General features: G+C 39.0%; 1 long non-coding RNA gene across 1 annotated transcript in view; it reads left to right on the top strand.

Moving 5' to 3' along the window:
* The window catches only part of LOC125021363, a 91,646-nt gene that overhangs the window by 66,877 nt on the left and 6,388 nt on the right, over window positions 1–18,381 (top strand). The window contains exon 4 of the long non-coding RNA XR_007114336.1: window positions 5,830–5,973. This is a non-coding gene — a long non-coding RNA (uncharacterized LOC125021363). The remainder of the gene's footprint in view (window positions 1–5,829; window positions 5,974–18,381) is intronic.

Raw genomic sequence — 18,381 nt, 5'->3', positions numbered from 1 at the left:
CACCTCTGTCCTCACTTCTGAGAGGTTCTGGCTATTTCAGTTCTACTCCTCCAGCATTTTGATTTACTCCATCAGTAATTTACCTGGAACATTAGAAACTTCATAGAAACTTTCAGTATATCTATGATATCCAGATTGTTTACATCCCCTTAATACTCCGCATCCTATACTATATAGTCAACATTTATCATTTTAGCTTGCATCTATTTTACATAGTTGATAATGGAGGATGCTGGAGAATTCCACTCATCACATATCAGTAATCAAGATGGGCAACCTGCAAGTTTCTTTATGTATACACTGCTGTATATTGATGAGCAGGCAGGAGGATCTTGTTGGGGCTGAAACTAGATTCCATCACTTTTAGCCAGGAGCACAGTTGAGCTCTTGCTTTACTTATTGCTCTATGCTGCTCCACTCTTCAGAATTGTCTTGTTTTTCTGTCTTGTTTCCTGCTCAACTACCTTGAGAAATTTCCTTTCCCAGTTTTCAGACAAACCCCTCAGGCTAGCTGATGCACTGCGAGGGGTGTGTCATCTGCCACGATCTGGAGGAAACCACACAAAAAAATAAAAATAACAAACTAAATGTTTTCATATTTTTTTTTAACTCTCTGCTGCCTGCTCTGATTCAGTTGTGCTGTCACCCCATCAGGGACCTCCCCCCCCCTCACTGTGTGTGTTTGGCCCTTATGCTCCGTGTTCAGCGCACACCATGCTGAGACAACAGAAAGTGACAAAAAGAGAAAGAGCTTGACACAGCTATGTAGCAGGAGCCAATTAACAAAATTGTGGTATGTTTCAGATACTTGATCTTGTTCCTGTTTAAACTGGGAATCTGTACTTGTGACTGATAAGCAAGGAAACATTTTCATTATTGTTGTGAAAGGGAAATTCAGATGATACATTGGATAAGGTTAACTATGATCACTCTGAACCTGCCCCACTCTGGGTGGTGAGTCTTCTCTTTGCTCTGTGTTGCTGCTCACCTCTTCACACACGGCAGAGCACGAGTTCACCGAGTGGAGCGAGTCTAACAGACTCGAGATTATCGCTGAAGTTGACAACGACAGCACTGGTTATCCCTGTAAATGCAACAAAATCCACCAGCAAGAGAGACGGCACATTATGTACAATTTATCAAACACCTGTTGAACAAGCATGACCTTGATTTACAGAAATGTGTCATTTTCCTCCGCTCCCCACACAGTCTGCTGTAGCCTCTTGATCTTCAAACTAATTATAAATAACAGTTGAACCTGCTGACTATTACACATAGTTGAATGCTAGTAGATTTAGATTTTTTTTTTTAGAGTAAAACAGAGGACTTAGGATAAAGAAAGAAAAAAGTTTAGAGTAAATTATTATAATTATATATACTATGATTAATTACATCACAGTATATAATGTTATTGTAATTGTAGCCTGTATTTGCTCATCGGTAAGGTTGTATATGGGTCTAGTGTTCATTCTACATATTAAAAATAAAAGGCAACTTCAAAGAGGAATGCAACACACAAATTTCCAGATATTCTCAAGGATGCTGGAGGTTCTCTAACCTTTGATCTATTTAAACAATTAACCTGTCATTCCAAAAGTACCTATTTTCCTCTTCACAATTGTGAATTTAGTAAAATGAAACCTATTCATTAGTTATGTCATAGCTAATTACTGGTTATTGTTAGCGGCCTTGAAATTCCACATTGTTGCACGTCTTTGAAATTAAAGTAAGTGTTTTTGGATTTCTACAAAAGACTACCAAGTGTGTGTGTGTGTGTGTTATGTTATATTATATTATATTATATTATATTATATTATATTATATTATATTATATTATATTATATTATGGTGTTATTGGGAGTTCCTAATGTTATTAGATTTTTTTTTTTTTTGCATGAATTCAAACATAGCTTTAATCAAACTACATGGTACATTTGGTATCCACAAAAAAGAACAATATTGACATAGCATGCCACTGCTGTGCAAACGGTGGAAAAACATTTGCAATGAACATAATTTAATGAGCAGGTTGAATCTTGAGTTGTTCATTAACAAAGTCTCAGTCAGTGAGCTCCCTTTCACCACAGTGTTCGGTTTTGTAGGTGTGAACAGCCTTTTTCTATAATAAAGTGCAGCTGCAAATCTTTTAACGGTAGAACGACAGCAAAACAACGGCATCACTTGTAGCCCCATTGGTAAAATGAACAGTCATGCTTATGTGAGGTGGCTACAGGCATTTGCTGTCAAGTAAAGTAACGCCTTCTCCTGCTGTACCGCAACATTTTCAGGGCAGTGCTAGCTCATTGGTTCACGCCTGCAGTTGATTGATTTCAGTCTGTTCTATCTCGGAGATTGCAAAAACCAAACTGAATCCAAATTAGCAAAGTAAAGCAGCCTTTATTTGGTACTATTTGCTTTTCTACAGTGGCAGAGATCTCAGCGTGTGGTAAAACGTGTGGGCCATTGACTCAAAGGAAACATCACAGTGTCTACAGAGAACTAGCCTGCATTTGAATAACAGGGAGAAAAACATAGAAGAAACTTGGCAAAGTAGGCATTAACTCAAATTAATCTGATTCTTTCGGTGTACGGGCCAGTTCTACTTTAGACTGTACTGAATGTTTTGTTCTATAGTTCATAGAGTATTTGCAAGAATCATTTTTTAACCATAAATACACACATCAACATCCTTATCCTAATCATACCAGTTACATCAGTCATCGTGATGAATTGTATGATTTCTAAATAGTTCGCATGTACTCGGCTACAAAACATTGTTATGTGCCCGCGAAATAGATTTACATATAGATGAGGTTTACATATGCATTAACATATAAATATGCATCGTGGATGGACAATTTTAGGTCTAAGCCAACACAAAATCCTTCCAGCCACATTGGCTAACAGAGAAAGTGCTTGGTTCTTTCTGCAAGGACTTCAGTAGAACAGATTTGAGACAGTAACCTGAAATTGTGTGTGATTTAAAATGAATGTGGCCTATGCATTTGTGTGTGCGTATATACATATATGTATATATGTGTGTGTGTGTGTGTGTGTGTGTGTATATATATATGTACACACGCACACAACGGCGTATAAGTTTTCCTCCATGTCCATATGTTATTGAATGCAACACTGATTGATAGCACCAATGCAACAACACATTTCCAGTCCCACTGTTTCTCAAAGTAGATGAGTAATTAGAGATTTCATTCAAGGACTGTTGTTTAAAATTCGAACAAAACAAATTGTGCATCTGTGGTTTCTTTGCTGAAAGCTGTGAAGAAAATCTTTTCTGCGTGTGTTAATCTTAAAAGACTGACCTAGTTCCACAAGAAGCAGACACGACTGTTTTCTGAAGTCTCAATGCTAAAACTGGATCCTGGCAGACACAAGTTCTTTGTGAGTCTTCCATTGTTTGCTTCAAAAATGATTTCAGACATTTCACATCAAGTGCACATTAACCTAGAGCAGTAACTCCTCCAAGCACAAGGACACAATTGTCAATGTAGTTTTTAACCAGGATGATTCATACCTGGGACTGTATCTCTGCAGTGTCCCTATAAACCCTAATGGTGGAGGTTTATCAAACTAAAGCATTACTGAAAGAAGAACTGGAATAAAACTTTAAAAGATAGTCTGCTACCTTAAGATAAGTGCAGCAGCTTTGAGAGTTTTCTGAGTTATTATCATACACTGTATGAAATACTGGTCAAGAAACCATCAAAAACGTTACTAGTCTAAACATACTGGATGTTGTAGTTTCCTTGTGGTCTTCTACCTTGTCACATGCCCCATTCTAAGGAATGTATTGTGAGAACACAATACAGACTGTAAAAAGCTTTTTTTATACAAACATAATCAAATTTTACCCAGCTCCATGTTAAGAGTTCTGGCTACAAACATGAGGTATTTAAGTTGTTTTTGCTGATGCTCGCTATACGCCTGGGCTTCCTGAACATAGTTAATTAAACAGATTTTTCATTGTTTGCCCAGGCACGGCCATTGTTAAAGTTCCCTGGAACCCATTCTCCCACTTTATTAGGCACGAATCCAGCTAAAGCTTTCCCACATTTCTATCCTGCTCCCTATCTCCCCTGTTACTCTGTTTCTACGCCGACCAAAGAATAAAACAATTTAAAATGGCGAGAATGCCAAACCGTAATAGGACACAGAAAGTGATACTGCTTATGCAAAATTTGTCATGTTTATCTAATGTGTCGGATGCTCTCTCCCGCACCTGGTTTTGCCCTTTGCAATATTTTGAGTGCCACACTCATGGAAGCTAATGGCACAGACGATATAGCATACCACTACACTCAGCATCTTTTAATTAGAGGTCCAGTTAGTGTATGTAATATTGCACTCTCATTTTCAGCACTCCCTTTTTTTATTGTCTCTTTCCTCCAGTGAGGGTGGCTGGCCAGTGATGCCAGCCCAGGGTTGTTTCCGTGGTAATGAGCTGTCAAGGATATAAAGAAGGCTGTTCTTTTTTCTTTGCATATCTCTTCCTTCCAAATAGGGAATGGAGATGGGAGAGCTAGTCTGGCAGCAGCATCTGTGGAGAGCAGACCCTGGGGATTCTAGTGTCACAGATGCAGTTTAAGAACCATGTGAATGGAGTGGCTCTCTCTGACTGCAGGCTGTGGGACTGGCATGATTAGACCTTTACATGTTGTCTGTTGAATAAGAACTGGGTTCTGAGGTCCTCAGAAGGACTGCTCTAAAGGGCTAATTTAATTTGCTGGCCTGTAATGACAAAAATAAATCCTCCAATCATTCTCCGCTCTTTTGGGCTTGCTGATATGTTTCCCTCTGATTGTGTAAGTACTAATTGTCTCTTTCATCATACATTTCAACTCACAACAAAGCAGCGCACTTGTTCGCCAGTAATGTGTGCAGTTATTAAGGCAAGCTGAAGATGAATTTTCATTATTTTTCTTGGCTACTCTTTAAGAGTCTCGCACAAAGGGACACCGCATTCTATGCTTTCAATCTGCACTAGATAGCTGATCTAAAACCGAAACTGAAATTATGGTTGAGATCCAATTCTGTCGAGGTGCTTTGTCTCTGTTGACAGGGTTTCATCGGAGTCTTAAAAAGTCTGAAATCTGATTATCCCTATGTAAGGCCTTAAAAAGTCTTAAACACGAGCATATTTTGCATTGTAGGTCTTAAATTACATTTGGTCAGGTACAGTACAATAATTTTCATCTTCCCCTGTTTGACTGCTTTGATAATAAACTTAATGATTATATGTCTTTGGCATTCAGGTAAACTGACTATTTCCAGTTTTTTTTTCTTCAGCAGAATATATTCATGACCAGTTCCAGCTTGCTCACCACTCACCACTTTGAGTGACAGCTTCTTATTCCACCGCAGTGCTGTGAAACCATAGTTAATCGTTTTATCCAACAAAACTGTTTTTTACAAGGTTTCTTGCGTCGGCATCTACATATAGATCTTATCTGATTGGCTACTCTGAACCAGATTGGCAAACGCGTACGTCATTCAAGACTTATTTAATAACCTACGGGTGGAATCATAGAGGCTTTGTTCATCATATTATAAAGTCTGGACCGCTTCAGTCATTCTAACATGCGGATCAGACTTGAAACTTATTTTTGGGCGTAGGCAGGCTTAGTTGTTGAACTATTGCTCCACCAGTGGAGGTGGTAGGGTAAAAAAATAGAAATGTATCAAATAAAGTCTGTCTCTGCTATTCAGTTTGTGGATTGGAGTGTTAAAATAGAGATCTTAGTTTATGTAGGTAAAGCACAGGGGAAGAGCAAACTACAGACAAGTTTTCCTCCTTTTTTTTTTTTTTAGAGGCACCCAACTGCAAGCAAGATGGATGACAAGGGCCTCGCCATACCTCAACTCAATGCTGGATCTCCAAAGAGGAAGTTTCTTTTTTCAAAAAAAGACAGAAGACACAGAAGAAGAAGATCATTTGAGGAGAGCGGGAGATCGGTAAGAAAAATAGTCTTTTAATTTCAGCCAAGTGTGTGATATGGTGGTCTCTAAGATGTGATTCGTGTTATTTACAAATGCGATGTATCGAACATTTTGAGCATCATATCTTGAAGTTTGTTTTTCTGGTGCAGGCTAACGTTAGCTTAGCTCCTATGAGGTAGAAAATACGCCAAGGTGCTCAGCACACTTCTGCTGCACGGCTCTGCTAGAAAGCTGGGAGGGGGTGCCTAGGCTCACAGCAGAGACCAAGATGCCCCCTTCCCACCACCACCTACCCCATGAGATCATAATGGCCAGTGGTAACCTGCGACCCCCATTCATTGTTTTGTCATCACTGTTGTTTGTTCATTCGTCTGTTTATGTCTGTTTTGTGCTTTTCATTTAAAGATTTAACTAAGGAAAGACATTTACAAAAAGAAAAATCCAAGTCTAGTTATTATTGCCAGTACGGAAATTGACACACTCGCCACCATATCCTGATAAAACATCTGCAGCATGTAGAAAATAAATTCAATTAACTTTACCGGGGTTAGTCACTACACAGCATATGAAACTCAGGATCGAGTGGCGATTAACTAACTTCCGCTTTGGCGATCAGGCATGGAGTTGAGGTATGCCGGCACACTTGTCGGCCATCTTGCCTGCAGTTCTGTTCTCTTTTTTAGCAACACCCAGTGATGACATACATGGTTAAACTGGGTGGACGGCAGAAAAAAGTTCCCAAGGAATTATGTCAAGGAAAACAAGTTGGCCTTCTTTGTACTGTGCCACGCATATTAAGGAGGATGGAAACCTCAGCTTTAAAGTTCACCAGCACCTTACACCACCAGGCTTAAAAGACAAACACCACATGCATATTTGCCAAACTTATTCATTTGGGTGATTAATTAACGCTGGATGACTCTGAATGAGAACAATAAAAATTCCTAGCCACTATATAGAACGCAGGAAACCTCTTAAATAAGAGGTGAAATAAAAACCTAGAGAGAAGTCTTGGTACCTAAGCACATTAGATGACCGTGAACTGTATGACAACAGATACAGAGCTCCTACACAGACTTATTTCTCAGGCACATTTTCTTTTTGTAACATAGGATTATCAAATAACTTGCTTCTCAAGGCTTTGAGGTACAAGTTAATGCTGAAAGCCTCATTTTCACAGCATGTCTGTACCTTGTTACAGCAGTGAACAGTATTAAATCAAATTCCCATTTGTGTTACTGTTTTTTTTTTCCATATCAAGTGCGTATGTGTCTGCAAATACAACACCCACTTCTCACAGTGCACTAAACACCTGCCACCGAAAGATTTTGTAAGGAGGTGCTATATTGGGGACTGATGCTTGCTCTGTAAGATCCATGTATAAATAACCAGGTTCCAAACAAACTTTATAATGTAATCCCCACTGCTGATGAGATTCACCACAGGGATACAGATATTATGTGCACAGATGCACCCTCAAATCCAGTTATGCAGCAGTCACTTGAGTTAACAAAAAGACTCACATAATGAGAGAAAACAAAGATCTACAACCTGAATGAAACCACAAGACTGAGATCTGGACAAATTCAAGGATTTTATAAATAGCTAGAAAATTCAGAGATGTTTCCCGGAATGACAGCTGTTAAAAACACCCCGCTGTTCTTTGATGCAGCTCAAGCAAGGGTCAGTTGAAGTTTTCAGGTTCAATTATAAGGCAGTGGCAACACTATCGAGCATGGAAACATATTTACTTTTTTCTTTTTCTCCAGCTGGAGGGCTACTGTCGGTTGAAATGTTGAGGTTACTGGGTGTCATGCATAAGTCCTTCCTTTACAATTATGCACCAGTTTGACCTTGCGCTCTATGGAAATGACAGAAAATAGGCCACTATACAAAATATTCTACAAAAGAACGTTTTCTTCTCACATCTGTCTAAACAGCTTCACTAATTCTGTGCAGGCCTATGAAGTGTCAGATGTATAATGAAATAATTAACCTTTCCCTTTATCGGCTTTATTTCCTGGTGCAAACATTTGTTCTTAAATAGTCACTTACTGTTTAGTAATTTACAAGTTATGTAAATTTGACAAGGAACGCTTGTAATATGGACTGCTACATTCCTGTTTGATTGACAGGTTATTAATTAGATTGATAAGAGTTGAGAAAAAAAGTTTAGTTGACCTCTGTACAGCACTGTGCAAAACAAAGACCACCACATGAACACAATTAAATTGTCCAATTCACAGCAGTTTGCACCATAAAATGCAAATGCAGATAATGAGGAAGAAAAAGTTACTTTGATTTCTGACATTTTGACCAACACTTAAACAAAAGTAACTGGGCCTTTAAATTGGGCTGTCACAGTATTGACGATAATCTTGGTATTAAAAAATGAAATTTCAGTGTAGTGTTAAAAATGCGCATATCATAATATCGTCCTGGCCAAATATAATTGGTCAGGATTTACACGATATTATCATATGTGCATTGTTCACTGTATATTTTTTTTTACCCATCATCAGCGGGCTCTCTTGCTGCGCTTGCGCTCATTAAATACTATTTATTGGTGCACTTCCAGTCCTGACCAAAGAATAACATTGTGATGCATTGATGGTAGGGTGGCGCTGTTGAGCTCCCCCCAGCTCAGATGGGACGTGTCAGGCAGTGGCACACAGGCAGAGGGGAATTCAAAAAAGTCGGGGAAACGATCATCCTTGGTATGGTACTATGGTGGCAGTGTGTGTTGTGTGTTTTGCGTCTGTCCGTTTTCTTCTGTTCTACTGTTATTTTGAGTGTAATTCATCTCCTAAAAGAGAGGAAATGACATAAATAAAGTAAAAGATGCATTTCCTGGATTTTGGCGTCATTACTTACATTTTTGTTGATATTGTGATAATATCGTTGTTGTGACTTTTTTTAGTTTGATTGTTTTTTGTCCACGATAATGGACAGCCCTACTTTAAATGAGATTCTGGACAGATAATGCGACTCCCATTGTTGTTGTTTTTTTAAGCTGTGCAACAAGTTAGTTTGTCCAAATGAATTGAGAATTGGCAGTGAAATAGTATTTGTTGCCTATATATATTTTTACAGTTGTAGCTGTAACATTAGGCAGATTGTGTAATGTATAACAGCTTGCTGGCATCATTAAGCTGACCGGTCCACTTCGCCTTCTCAGACACAAACAGGCTCACATATATACATAGACAGACACAGTGAAAACCATCTAATTTTCTATTCATGTGGTTGTTGTGCTGAATCTGTTTGGTGCATATGTTAGGGATTTCTTAGGTTTACTGGTAATTGGTCAGTGGAAAGCACAAACTTTATATTCAGTTATGACGTGCCATTGCAAGACTGCTCTATAGGATATGTGCCAATCAGCCACAAGAAAACCACTGACGGAAGAAAACAGCATTGAGACAATTCAGTGTTCTGCTTGTTATTTAGACATGTACCACCTGCCTAGACCAGAGCAGCAGGCACCCCCACCCTTTAGCAATGACACTCCTTGATGGCATGAGCCAGCCCCAGCAGGATGCTGCCACACACACAGACACACACACACACAGAAACACTTTAGGAAGAATTCAAAAAACATGAAGAACAGCACAAGGTGTTGACCTGGCCTCCGAATTCATTTTCCAGTTAGTCTCACTGATTAGTGTTTTTCTTAAGGCTATGCAGCAGTTCAGCCCCGATCTCTTGAGTTCCTTTCACATTATATGCGCTTACCTTCAATATTAAACATAGCCCTGTGTTCTATTGTTGCTTTTCTTCGATTGTTTAAGTGATCGCTGATGACGATCAGGATTTTTTTCCGACCACATGTCTTCTTCAAAGGCGACGGTTCCCCACTGTCCTTCCAGTTTTTAATAATGCGTTGGACAGTTCTTAACCCAATTTTGGTAGTTTTCTCCTTCAATCTCCTTAGATGTTTTCTCTGCGTAATGCATGCCAACGATTTGATCCTTCTCAAACAGACTAACATCTTTTCCACCACCACAGGATGTGTCTTTCCGCACGGTTGTTTAAGAAATGAGAAGCTACTCACTGCATCAGATGGGGTTAAATAACTTGTTGCCTGATGGAAAATATTCGCCCATGCAGTAATTAGGAGGCTTGTACCCATTTGCTAAGTTAAATCCAGGTGGCGATTTTCTTTGGGTTCGATATGGTTTAAATGGCCTTTGGGTCAAATAAAAGCTCCTGTGATTGTGGCATCTTGACATATTTGAGAACGAGTAGGAAGGTTTTAAGGAAAATAATATGCATTGGGACTTTTGTCAACATATTTTCTTCAATTTTTCTGTCAAAAGAAGTAAATACAAGTAATGTAGCAAACACAGGCTACAAAATGAGCAGTGGTAATGTGCGTTCACACTTCTCACTCAAACTGGAATTTAAAAAAAACGTAATTATGGCATATGCACAGGTTTGTAAAGCTTCAGCACTTCATTAACAGTTTAGGCATTACATGATTGTAAGGCAGGTTGAGGTAGAAGTCCGCCAAGAACACCACAAAGCTCGCTAAACTCACTCAGTCTTTAAACCTTGTCACAGCACTCAAAAACCATGGACTACTCTAAGCATCTGAAATGAAGCCAAAGGCCACACACAGATATCAGATCACATCCAGCTGGCAGTTTCCACTGTCTAAGAAATGGCAGTTTTTGGGAACCGTGGCTGTGTCAAAATCTGAAAGACCGTGAACAGCGTTCAGCTAAAATTGCATATTTGTTGAGCACAAAGGAAAAGCAAAGCCTCATGTGATTGCAAAGGAGTTGTAGGAAGGTTTTACTGACACAGCAGAGGTGGTGCATTGTTCCACTGTGCAGCGTTGCGTGCACAAACAGGGTTTACATGGAAGCATCATCAGAATTAAATTATATGTGAAACCTCTTCACAAACATCAGTGTCAGACGCACACAGTAAAATAAAATTTGTAACTTAAATGAAAAGAGAAAAAAATGTAAATTTACCGAAATGTTTAATAGGGTTATGCAACGGTATATTAAAAGTTCTATGGGAAAACACATTTATCGTACAGAAAAATAGATTTATAGACTTTTCTCCAGAATTATTCCAACTACAGAACTATAGGCTACAGTCCTGAGTTATTGTGACTATGGAAGTCCTTCGATATTGTGTAAAAAACATGCTAAAGATTGTAGAATAACAGAAAGGATAAAATCTCTAAATATACTGCACAGAGCATATTAAAGCAGCTTCGAAAAAACTAAAAATGGACTTTCTGCAGCCTCTGCTGTTGAACTGAGGGGGCTGTAGTCTGTTGTGTTATTTTCCAATACTGTTTAGTATAGGTGTCCTGTCTGTGTGGTTTGGATACAGCATGTGGAAAAAAAAAATGTTCCACTGTCTTTCAGTTCAGCACCCAGACTATACAGACTATATATAATAACTAAAACAGGAACACAGCACATAAGGTCAATGAACGTGTACCATAGGTGAAAGTGTGACCTGACTGAACAGTTCTCCTCCAAATGATCAGTTATCAGCTGATGGCGCTTGGTGCACCTACGGGAAAAATGAGAAAAGAACAGTAAGATTCTCTGAAAATTCCTTAAAAGCAGGGCAGCATTTTTTACCGTTCTCTTAAATTGGCGTCTGTGCTGACGTTCCCCTTTTTCCTCCTGCACCCTGAACTTTTTCTGTTTTCTACATTGGTCATTTTGTTTATAACCATCTCCTCTTTTACTTTTGTTTATAGTTTTGGACTAATCTATCAATCCCTGGTGTATTATAAAGAGGACGTCCAAGGCTTTTTAGTTCTATGTCATGTAGCAGGTGAGATGACATGAATTTCCCTTCTTTTATCTAAATGACATGAGGCATAACCAACGTATTTGATGGACAGAGGAGGGTCCAATCATGTTTATCTATTGGATGTTCTTGAATCTTATACAGTTCGTAAGACTGTCAAATTACTGAACTACCGAAAAGGTGCGGATTATCTCTGTGATCCAAAAAGATGGTGAAAGAGGAGATAGAGATGCTTACATGTGTGGGCAGAGACATACAGGGACAAACAAGAAAGATGTCCTCAGTGCAGCAGCATTCTCAAATCAAAGAGAGCTACAAAAATAGAATGTTTCTGAACACTTCTCTGCAACCAAAAAATAAATATATAAAATAATTGCACGCTTTAGTCTTTAATATAACTGTTTAATTTTGAGTATTTTGTTAACAGTTCACATCATGAAAATGCTTGTGCGGTAAATTAATTGTTACCGAGGGAAATGTGAAAATGAATCATGCAATTGCTTCTAGCTCATGTATGCAAAGCAACATCTGGAAAAGCCAGACGCTGAAATGAAGAACATGGAGCCAGCTGTTAAGCACAGGAGTGAAACTATTAGACTCAAAATGTTAAAAAGTAAATGTTAGATGTGCCGCGCAGAAGACATCCTAAAAGTCCCTCAGAGTACCTGGAGAATGAAAAGAGCTGGTGGGAAGCCTTCTGTCGTCGAACTACATGCGAGTATCAACGCAACTCATGTCATCACTGTGTGTTTTAGTTTTTCACTTGTCATTTCACACCACGTCTGGCTGAAAGACCCCTGTCCTTAACCCCGACCTCCTTGTGTGTCATTTGAGAAAAGCTTAAAAACGCATAGCATGACAGCAAATTGGGCTTGAAGTGGTGTGCCATTCGTGCACATTTCCGTAAAATCACATAGCTAGATTTTGCTTGGCATTTTAAGCTCTTCCTTTGTCATTTTACGGCACTAAATGACGGAGGGTTGGGGCCCTTCATCCAGACTGCACGGTGTGAAATGACACGGCAAACAAACAAAATGTACAAACAAGCAGCGCGGCTTACACGCATCCCATTAGGCGAAATCAGACTGGGGCTGCCTGCAAAAAGCTTGACAACGCTTCCATGACAATGCGATGTTAGAAAAAAATCTGAACATTTTAAATGTGCGTTCACATTAACTCGTGGGGCTATTGAGGCTAAACTGAAATACTAAACAAATAAAATAAACAGCAAAAATGCAAAAGGCATGAAACATATTTAAATTGTGAAACTCTTACGGACTGAAGATATAGAAAGGGCCACTGCCGCTCATCGTACAATGTCAGCCTGTAGTGGAAATCAAATTAATTTTCCATACCGAATTGCTATATCACCCACCAGACAAGAATGATGTATTGCACTTGATATTCATTTTCCATCATCTTTGGCAATCTTTGCATTTTTTGGCAGGCTAATGGAGGTCTTTTAAGAGTAGGGACATCATCCATTTCAAATTCTCAAGATAACCAATTGTGTCACATAATGGCTGTGTGACTGCAGGAATGTGTGTCCGTATGGAACAAACCAACTCTTTCTATTCTTAAGCTGCAGTTTGACCAGTAGCTGCTGAAAACGTTTCACGTCTGCGAGATGACGTCACTGTCTTTCGGTGTAATTAACATCTCAGGAGATAATTCGGTGTATTTAAAATCTATAGTGGTGTCAGACTTATGAATTTCTATACTTCAGCTTTTGTTTGACGTAGTCATGTTATAATTCTCTATTCCTGTTTTCGAGCAAGTGTGTTGATTCAATAACAGAAACTAAAGACCAGAGAGACACGTGAGGAATTTGTTCATTAAAGCTGCTGCTGTCATTTCTGCATTACCACCATCCCGCCGGGCAGCTAAACCCTCCCTATACCATAAATGGATTAAGCAATTTACACGACATTTATTGGATAAACTTTTCCTATTTAACAATTGCAAGAGGGGAAAAAAAAACCTCAATAACTTTTAAAATAACAAGGAATAGGCAAAAACTGCACAAAGCCAGAAGTCATTTTGTACAGTATTTTATTTATTTATTTTTTTAGAAAATGCAAACCTCTGTGGTAGTGTGCGGGGTTGATGTCAGGACAATATAAACAGATGGTCTCCTTCCTGATACAGCCTCAAGAGAGATAGTAACAGACATATCCCCACCAGTGAGAGCACGCAGGCTTTCGCTGTGCAAATACACTGAATCCATGGCCCGGTATGATACTCCCATAGGGACAATATGTAAAGCCATGCTCATAAACAGTGTTAGACTTGATTGACACATACACAACAGTCATTAACACTCATTTCCTCGCTCTGCTCTGTTATACTGGATAGCTCAATAATTGTAGAAAACCATGTAATTTGGAGGAAAACAAAAGGGAGGATTAGTTTGAGGAATGAGCTTGTTTGCCATATGGGTATACATAGCAATTTACACACGCCGATCAGGCAAAACATTTTGACGTTATAACATTATTCCTAATATTGTGTAAGTCTCCCTTGTGTCTCCAAATCACTTATCAGAGAATGGACATGGGTCTTCTGAAGGGGTCCTCTGAAGTCTGGCAACACAATGTTGTTAGTGGGGCCTTTGGGTTCTACGGGTTTAGTGGAGGGTCTTTTAAGGATCATCCCACAGATACTTGATCAGTTTGAGACCTAGTCAGTTTGGAGAGCAGGTCAACACCTTGTGCTGTTCTTTATTTTCTTTGAATTATTCGTGAACGATTTCCCAAAGGAGCGACTCCAGACCAACTCTCTGCTCCAAAAAAAATATACGACGTATGGTTTACGTAATGAAATAACATTGAAATGACATTTTTGATTATTTAATTTTGTATTTTAGTTAATCAGCTCCTTAAGAATGTTTTGTGAAAATCCAAATTCAAATCCTAGGACTAAGTGGGAAGTAAATAAGCAATATTTTCTCAACAAGTGTTTCTACAGCAAAGCTCTTACTGTACTCTCGTTTCTTGCAAGACAAGCAGTCACCACATTCCAGCTGTACTTGGCAAATGTCAGGAGTGAATGTGTGACATTGTGTAAGTGCAATGCAGGACATTTTTAGAAAACGGCATACATAATCAGTTGGCATTCCTTTAAAAGAAGGTAACGGAAAGAAATGCAGCATGTGGCAGATGACTCCTCTTTCTGTCATGCTTTTTGTCCTTATGTCCTGTTTTCCAAAACCTCTCAAGTCATTAGCATGACCTACATCTCTTGCTAATCATACAGTACTCGTTCTATCCTTCTTTGGAACATGAATTATAAGTGAATTGTGATGGTCTCCAGTCAGATTGTTTTCAAATAATCCTTTAACTGTATATAATACCCAAATTTTACTCAGGGTACGCAAAGCCACTAGGTAAAAATCACTAAAATGTGTTACAGCTATTCACTGAATGCAGGCAAATAATAACAAATAATGGCACTGCCTGACTGCCAGTAGTGGCACCCCGACTCCAATCACTAGCAATTACTGCTCCGCCTAGGTATCCACTGTGCGGCCCATATGGTGCTCCAGGACTCCCTCATGCTGATTCTTGCCTGTCCTCTGAACAGCAGAGATGAAACATTGCCCAAATTGTGTTGAGTTATTTTCTCTTGGTACATACAGGGCCTAGACATCTAAACATTCCTTGTATTTTTTGAGTTTGTGCAGGTCGCACTGGCGTGACATGGAAGTACTCACAGAATGTTATTAAGATAATGCATGTGGATTTTAAAATCAAGCATTGTTTTATTGGAAGTACTGTCATAACTGCATTGACTCTATGTGAGTACTTTTACAGTAAACAAAACTCTACTTCTATCTCTCTCATGTGCAGTATTCAAACCTTTTTTTTTTTTGCATCCAGTGGCAGTTTACTTTAATTGTCTTTCAGGTGTGTCTAAATCTCAGTTGAAGTCCATCTTTGACAGACTGAACTGATTGGACATAGTTTTGAAAGTGACAGTCTTGTGTACATAAGAGTTGACAGGACAAAATCCCAGGTATGAAGTCCAGTGTGCTCTCTGTAGACCACCTTAATAAAACTGTGGTGAGGCATTGATCAGAAGCTAAAGCTGTGAGGATTCCAGTGGGGGCGTCTTTAATTTTGAAACAGGAGAACACTGGAAGCAGGACTCTTCTTAGAGCTGGTTGTCCATTCAAACTGAGTTATAGACTGAGGCCAAAAAGCATTTATGCTGTTGTTAGTTTGAGATACCAAATAATTCTATCATGTCTTCCGTCTGTGCACAGTCTTAAAATGGTATGGACGCTTCCCATCTAACCTAATCTATGAGGCTTGGTGTGATCTGCCATTAAGAATGGGACAAAATGCCCAGTTCCAGGTTCTACAAGGTACTGCTTGTACACTCCGGATAACTTGTCAAATTGGATATGTAGATTTTAATAAACTGTACATACTAAGTGTATACTAATGGGGCATTGAATTAAATTAAAATGTAAAACACCTACTAGCCCAGTGGGGGAAACATTTATCAGTCAACACCATCCACAGTTTAAAGCTAAACTTTAGGAGAATATGAGCTTCTCTCATCAACTCCAGTGTCTGAACATCTGGTTTATTATTACATATGCATGTTATATGATTGTGAGCTAGATTTACATCGAAACACCTGAAATACCAATAGAGATGAGGCAGTTGTTGAATTTTGACCAATTCAACCCTGGAACTCCAGCTTGACTGTAACATGTGGAGATTGTGCAGCAATTGGTGACTCAACCTACAGACCTAGAGGTCCTTTCCCTTTTGTGTTTCCTGGGCTCTTAACACGACAGAAGTCCTACCCTCTTATTCACAATGCCGGTCAATTGGTGGTTGTGGACGGCTTTTGCAGTGTTGAAAGCTCACCTTCCCATGGTATGTTCAAAAGGTAAACGTTAGATTAGAGCACCATGTGGTGAACCGTTGAGTGTCAAGTACACTGAAGAACTGTGTATAGGTCTGTGCATAGGAGAGCTTGCACTGATTTTTACAGCACAGGGCAAGTAACACCAAACATTCATTTCTTTATTTTATTTTTTTTCCTGCTCCAGTTTATTTGTAGGTGATAACTAAACACATTTTGCTTTCCTGCTAATGTCTAAACTCTTGCAAAATAAGCAGCAAAAAGTGTGCAGGCTTGGTAACGTATACAAGAAAATACAAATAAAGCAATAACTTGCACTGAGATAGCAGTACTGTCGAAGCAGATACTGCACAGCACATCCATGATCTTTATGGAAAACTTGATTGCCCTTTGTAAACTGTATTTGTTTTTGTTTTGGATGTCTTTATGGACTGCATCTCACACATTTTATTCACTACAGTGAGGTGAGTAGCTGAACTTCCTTCACTTCATTGTGCTACGGGGGGTAATATTGCAGAAGTGGGTCCATGCGGACGCAGACGGCATGTGGAGGCTGAATGGACCACACTAGACATCTCTTAGTGGTGCTGTGTGAACGTTTGCATGATGGCTGGAAACCACAGAGAGGACAAACAAATTCTGCTTCTGTGATCTGATTGTTTGCTGTTGTGTGTGTGTGTGTGGATTGTTCCACAGCACTGCTACCAATTACTTACACGCTTGTTAGCTGGCACCCCAGCTGCTATGCTCACCTCCCCTCCAGACATACTGGGATGCGTATAGCTTCGACAGAAATGTAGGCTATTATCTGCTGTTATGTTATCAGACATCCACTGGCGTGCCTTGTAGGGCTAGCAGCCTTAAGCACGTGGGCGCTGTTAGTTGAATTGTTGGTTTACCTTGAAATAATAAGGAAATTGTTTTGCGGATAGCCCCTGTGTGTGTGTAGTGTGTGTGTGTGTGTGTCATCTGCATGCTTTGGAGAGCAAAGTAATGCTAAAAGCACAACTATAGGGGTCCACATATCTGTGAGATTAGTTGTGGCGTTGGGTGCTTTGTTTCTCTTCACTCTTTTTTTAGTTGTCTAGTTGTTTGTGTATATTCCACTTGACAGCTCAGCCATGATTATGAAGATCTTTAAGGTCATGACCCCGACTGTATAGCTCAACTTTTTCATAGATTGACAACAATGAAATATACCTATACAGTATGTTTATGTTCTCCATTAGTTCAAGCTGTATTGTAGCAGCATTAGTTGTTGTTGCACACAGTTACACACTGCGACATTTGAGTCATTCAGTTTTATAAGTTTGAATTATAAGTCAATTGATGATTTAACTTAATCTTGAAAATTACACCAAATATAAATATCCATATTTACCATCAAATTAAGATAGGAACAACATTTTATGTAAATTCATTGTGTTGGGTGGCATGATGGCTAACACATGAATAAAGGCAACCGACTTAAGCTACTGGAGGCCTTTCATTTATTTATAACTTGTCAATTACTTGTTACTCATAATGTAGGTCACGCTAGTAGATAAAGAAAGTAATTAAAATGTAATGTGGATCTACATTTACAATATTAACACTAAATCAAATGACTATATATAGTGGGAAAGGTTTCCTGTAATGTCAAACCCACATCTAAATAATATACAACTATGGAGCTTGGTTTACCTCCATCAGCTTCATTAAACAAACATTTTTATTACAGCGTGAGGTACCGTTTCCATGGCAGACATTTTGACACGTCCA

The sequence above is a fragment of the Mugil cephalus genome, chromosome 15 (assembly GCF_022458985.1).
Source record: "Mugil cephalus isolate CIBA_MC_2020 chromosome 15, CIBA_Mcephalus_1.1, whole genome shotgun sequence".
NCBI classification, from domain to species: domain Eukaryota; kingdom Metazoa; phylum Chordata; class Actinopteri; order Mugiliformes; family Mugilidae; genus Mugil; species Mugil cephalus.
The sequence above is the reverse complement of the archived record's forward strand: the minus strand, read 5'-3'. Positions and strand labels throughout refer to the sequence as shown.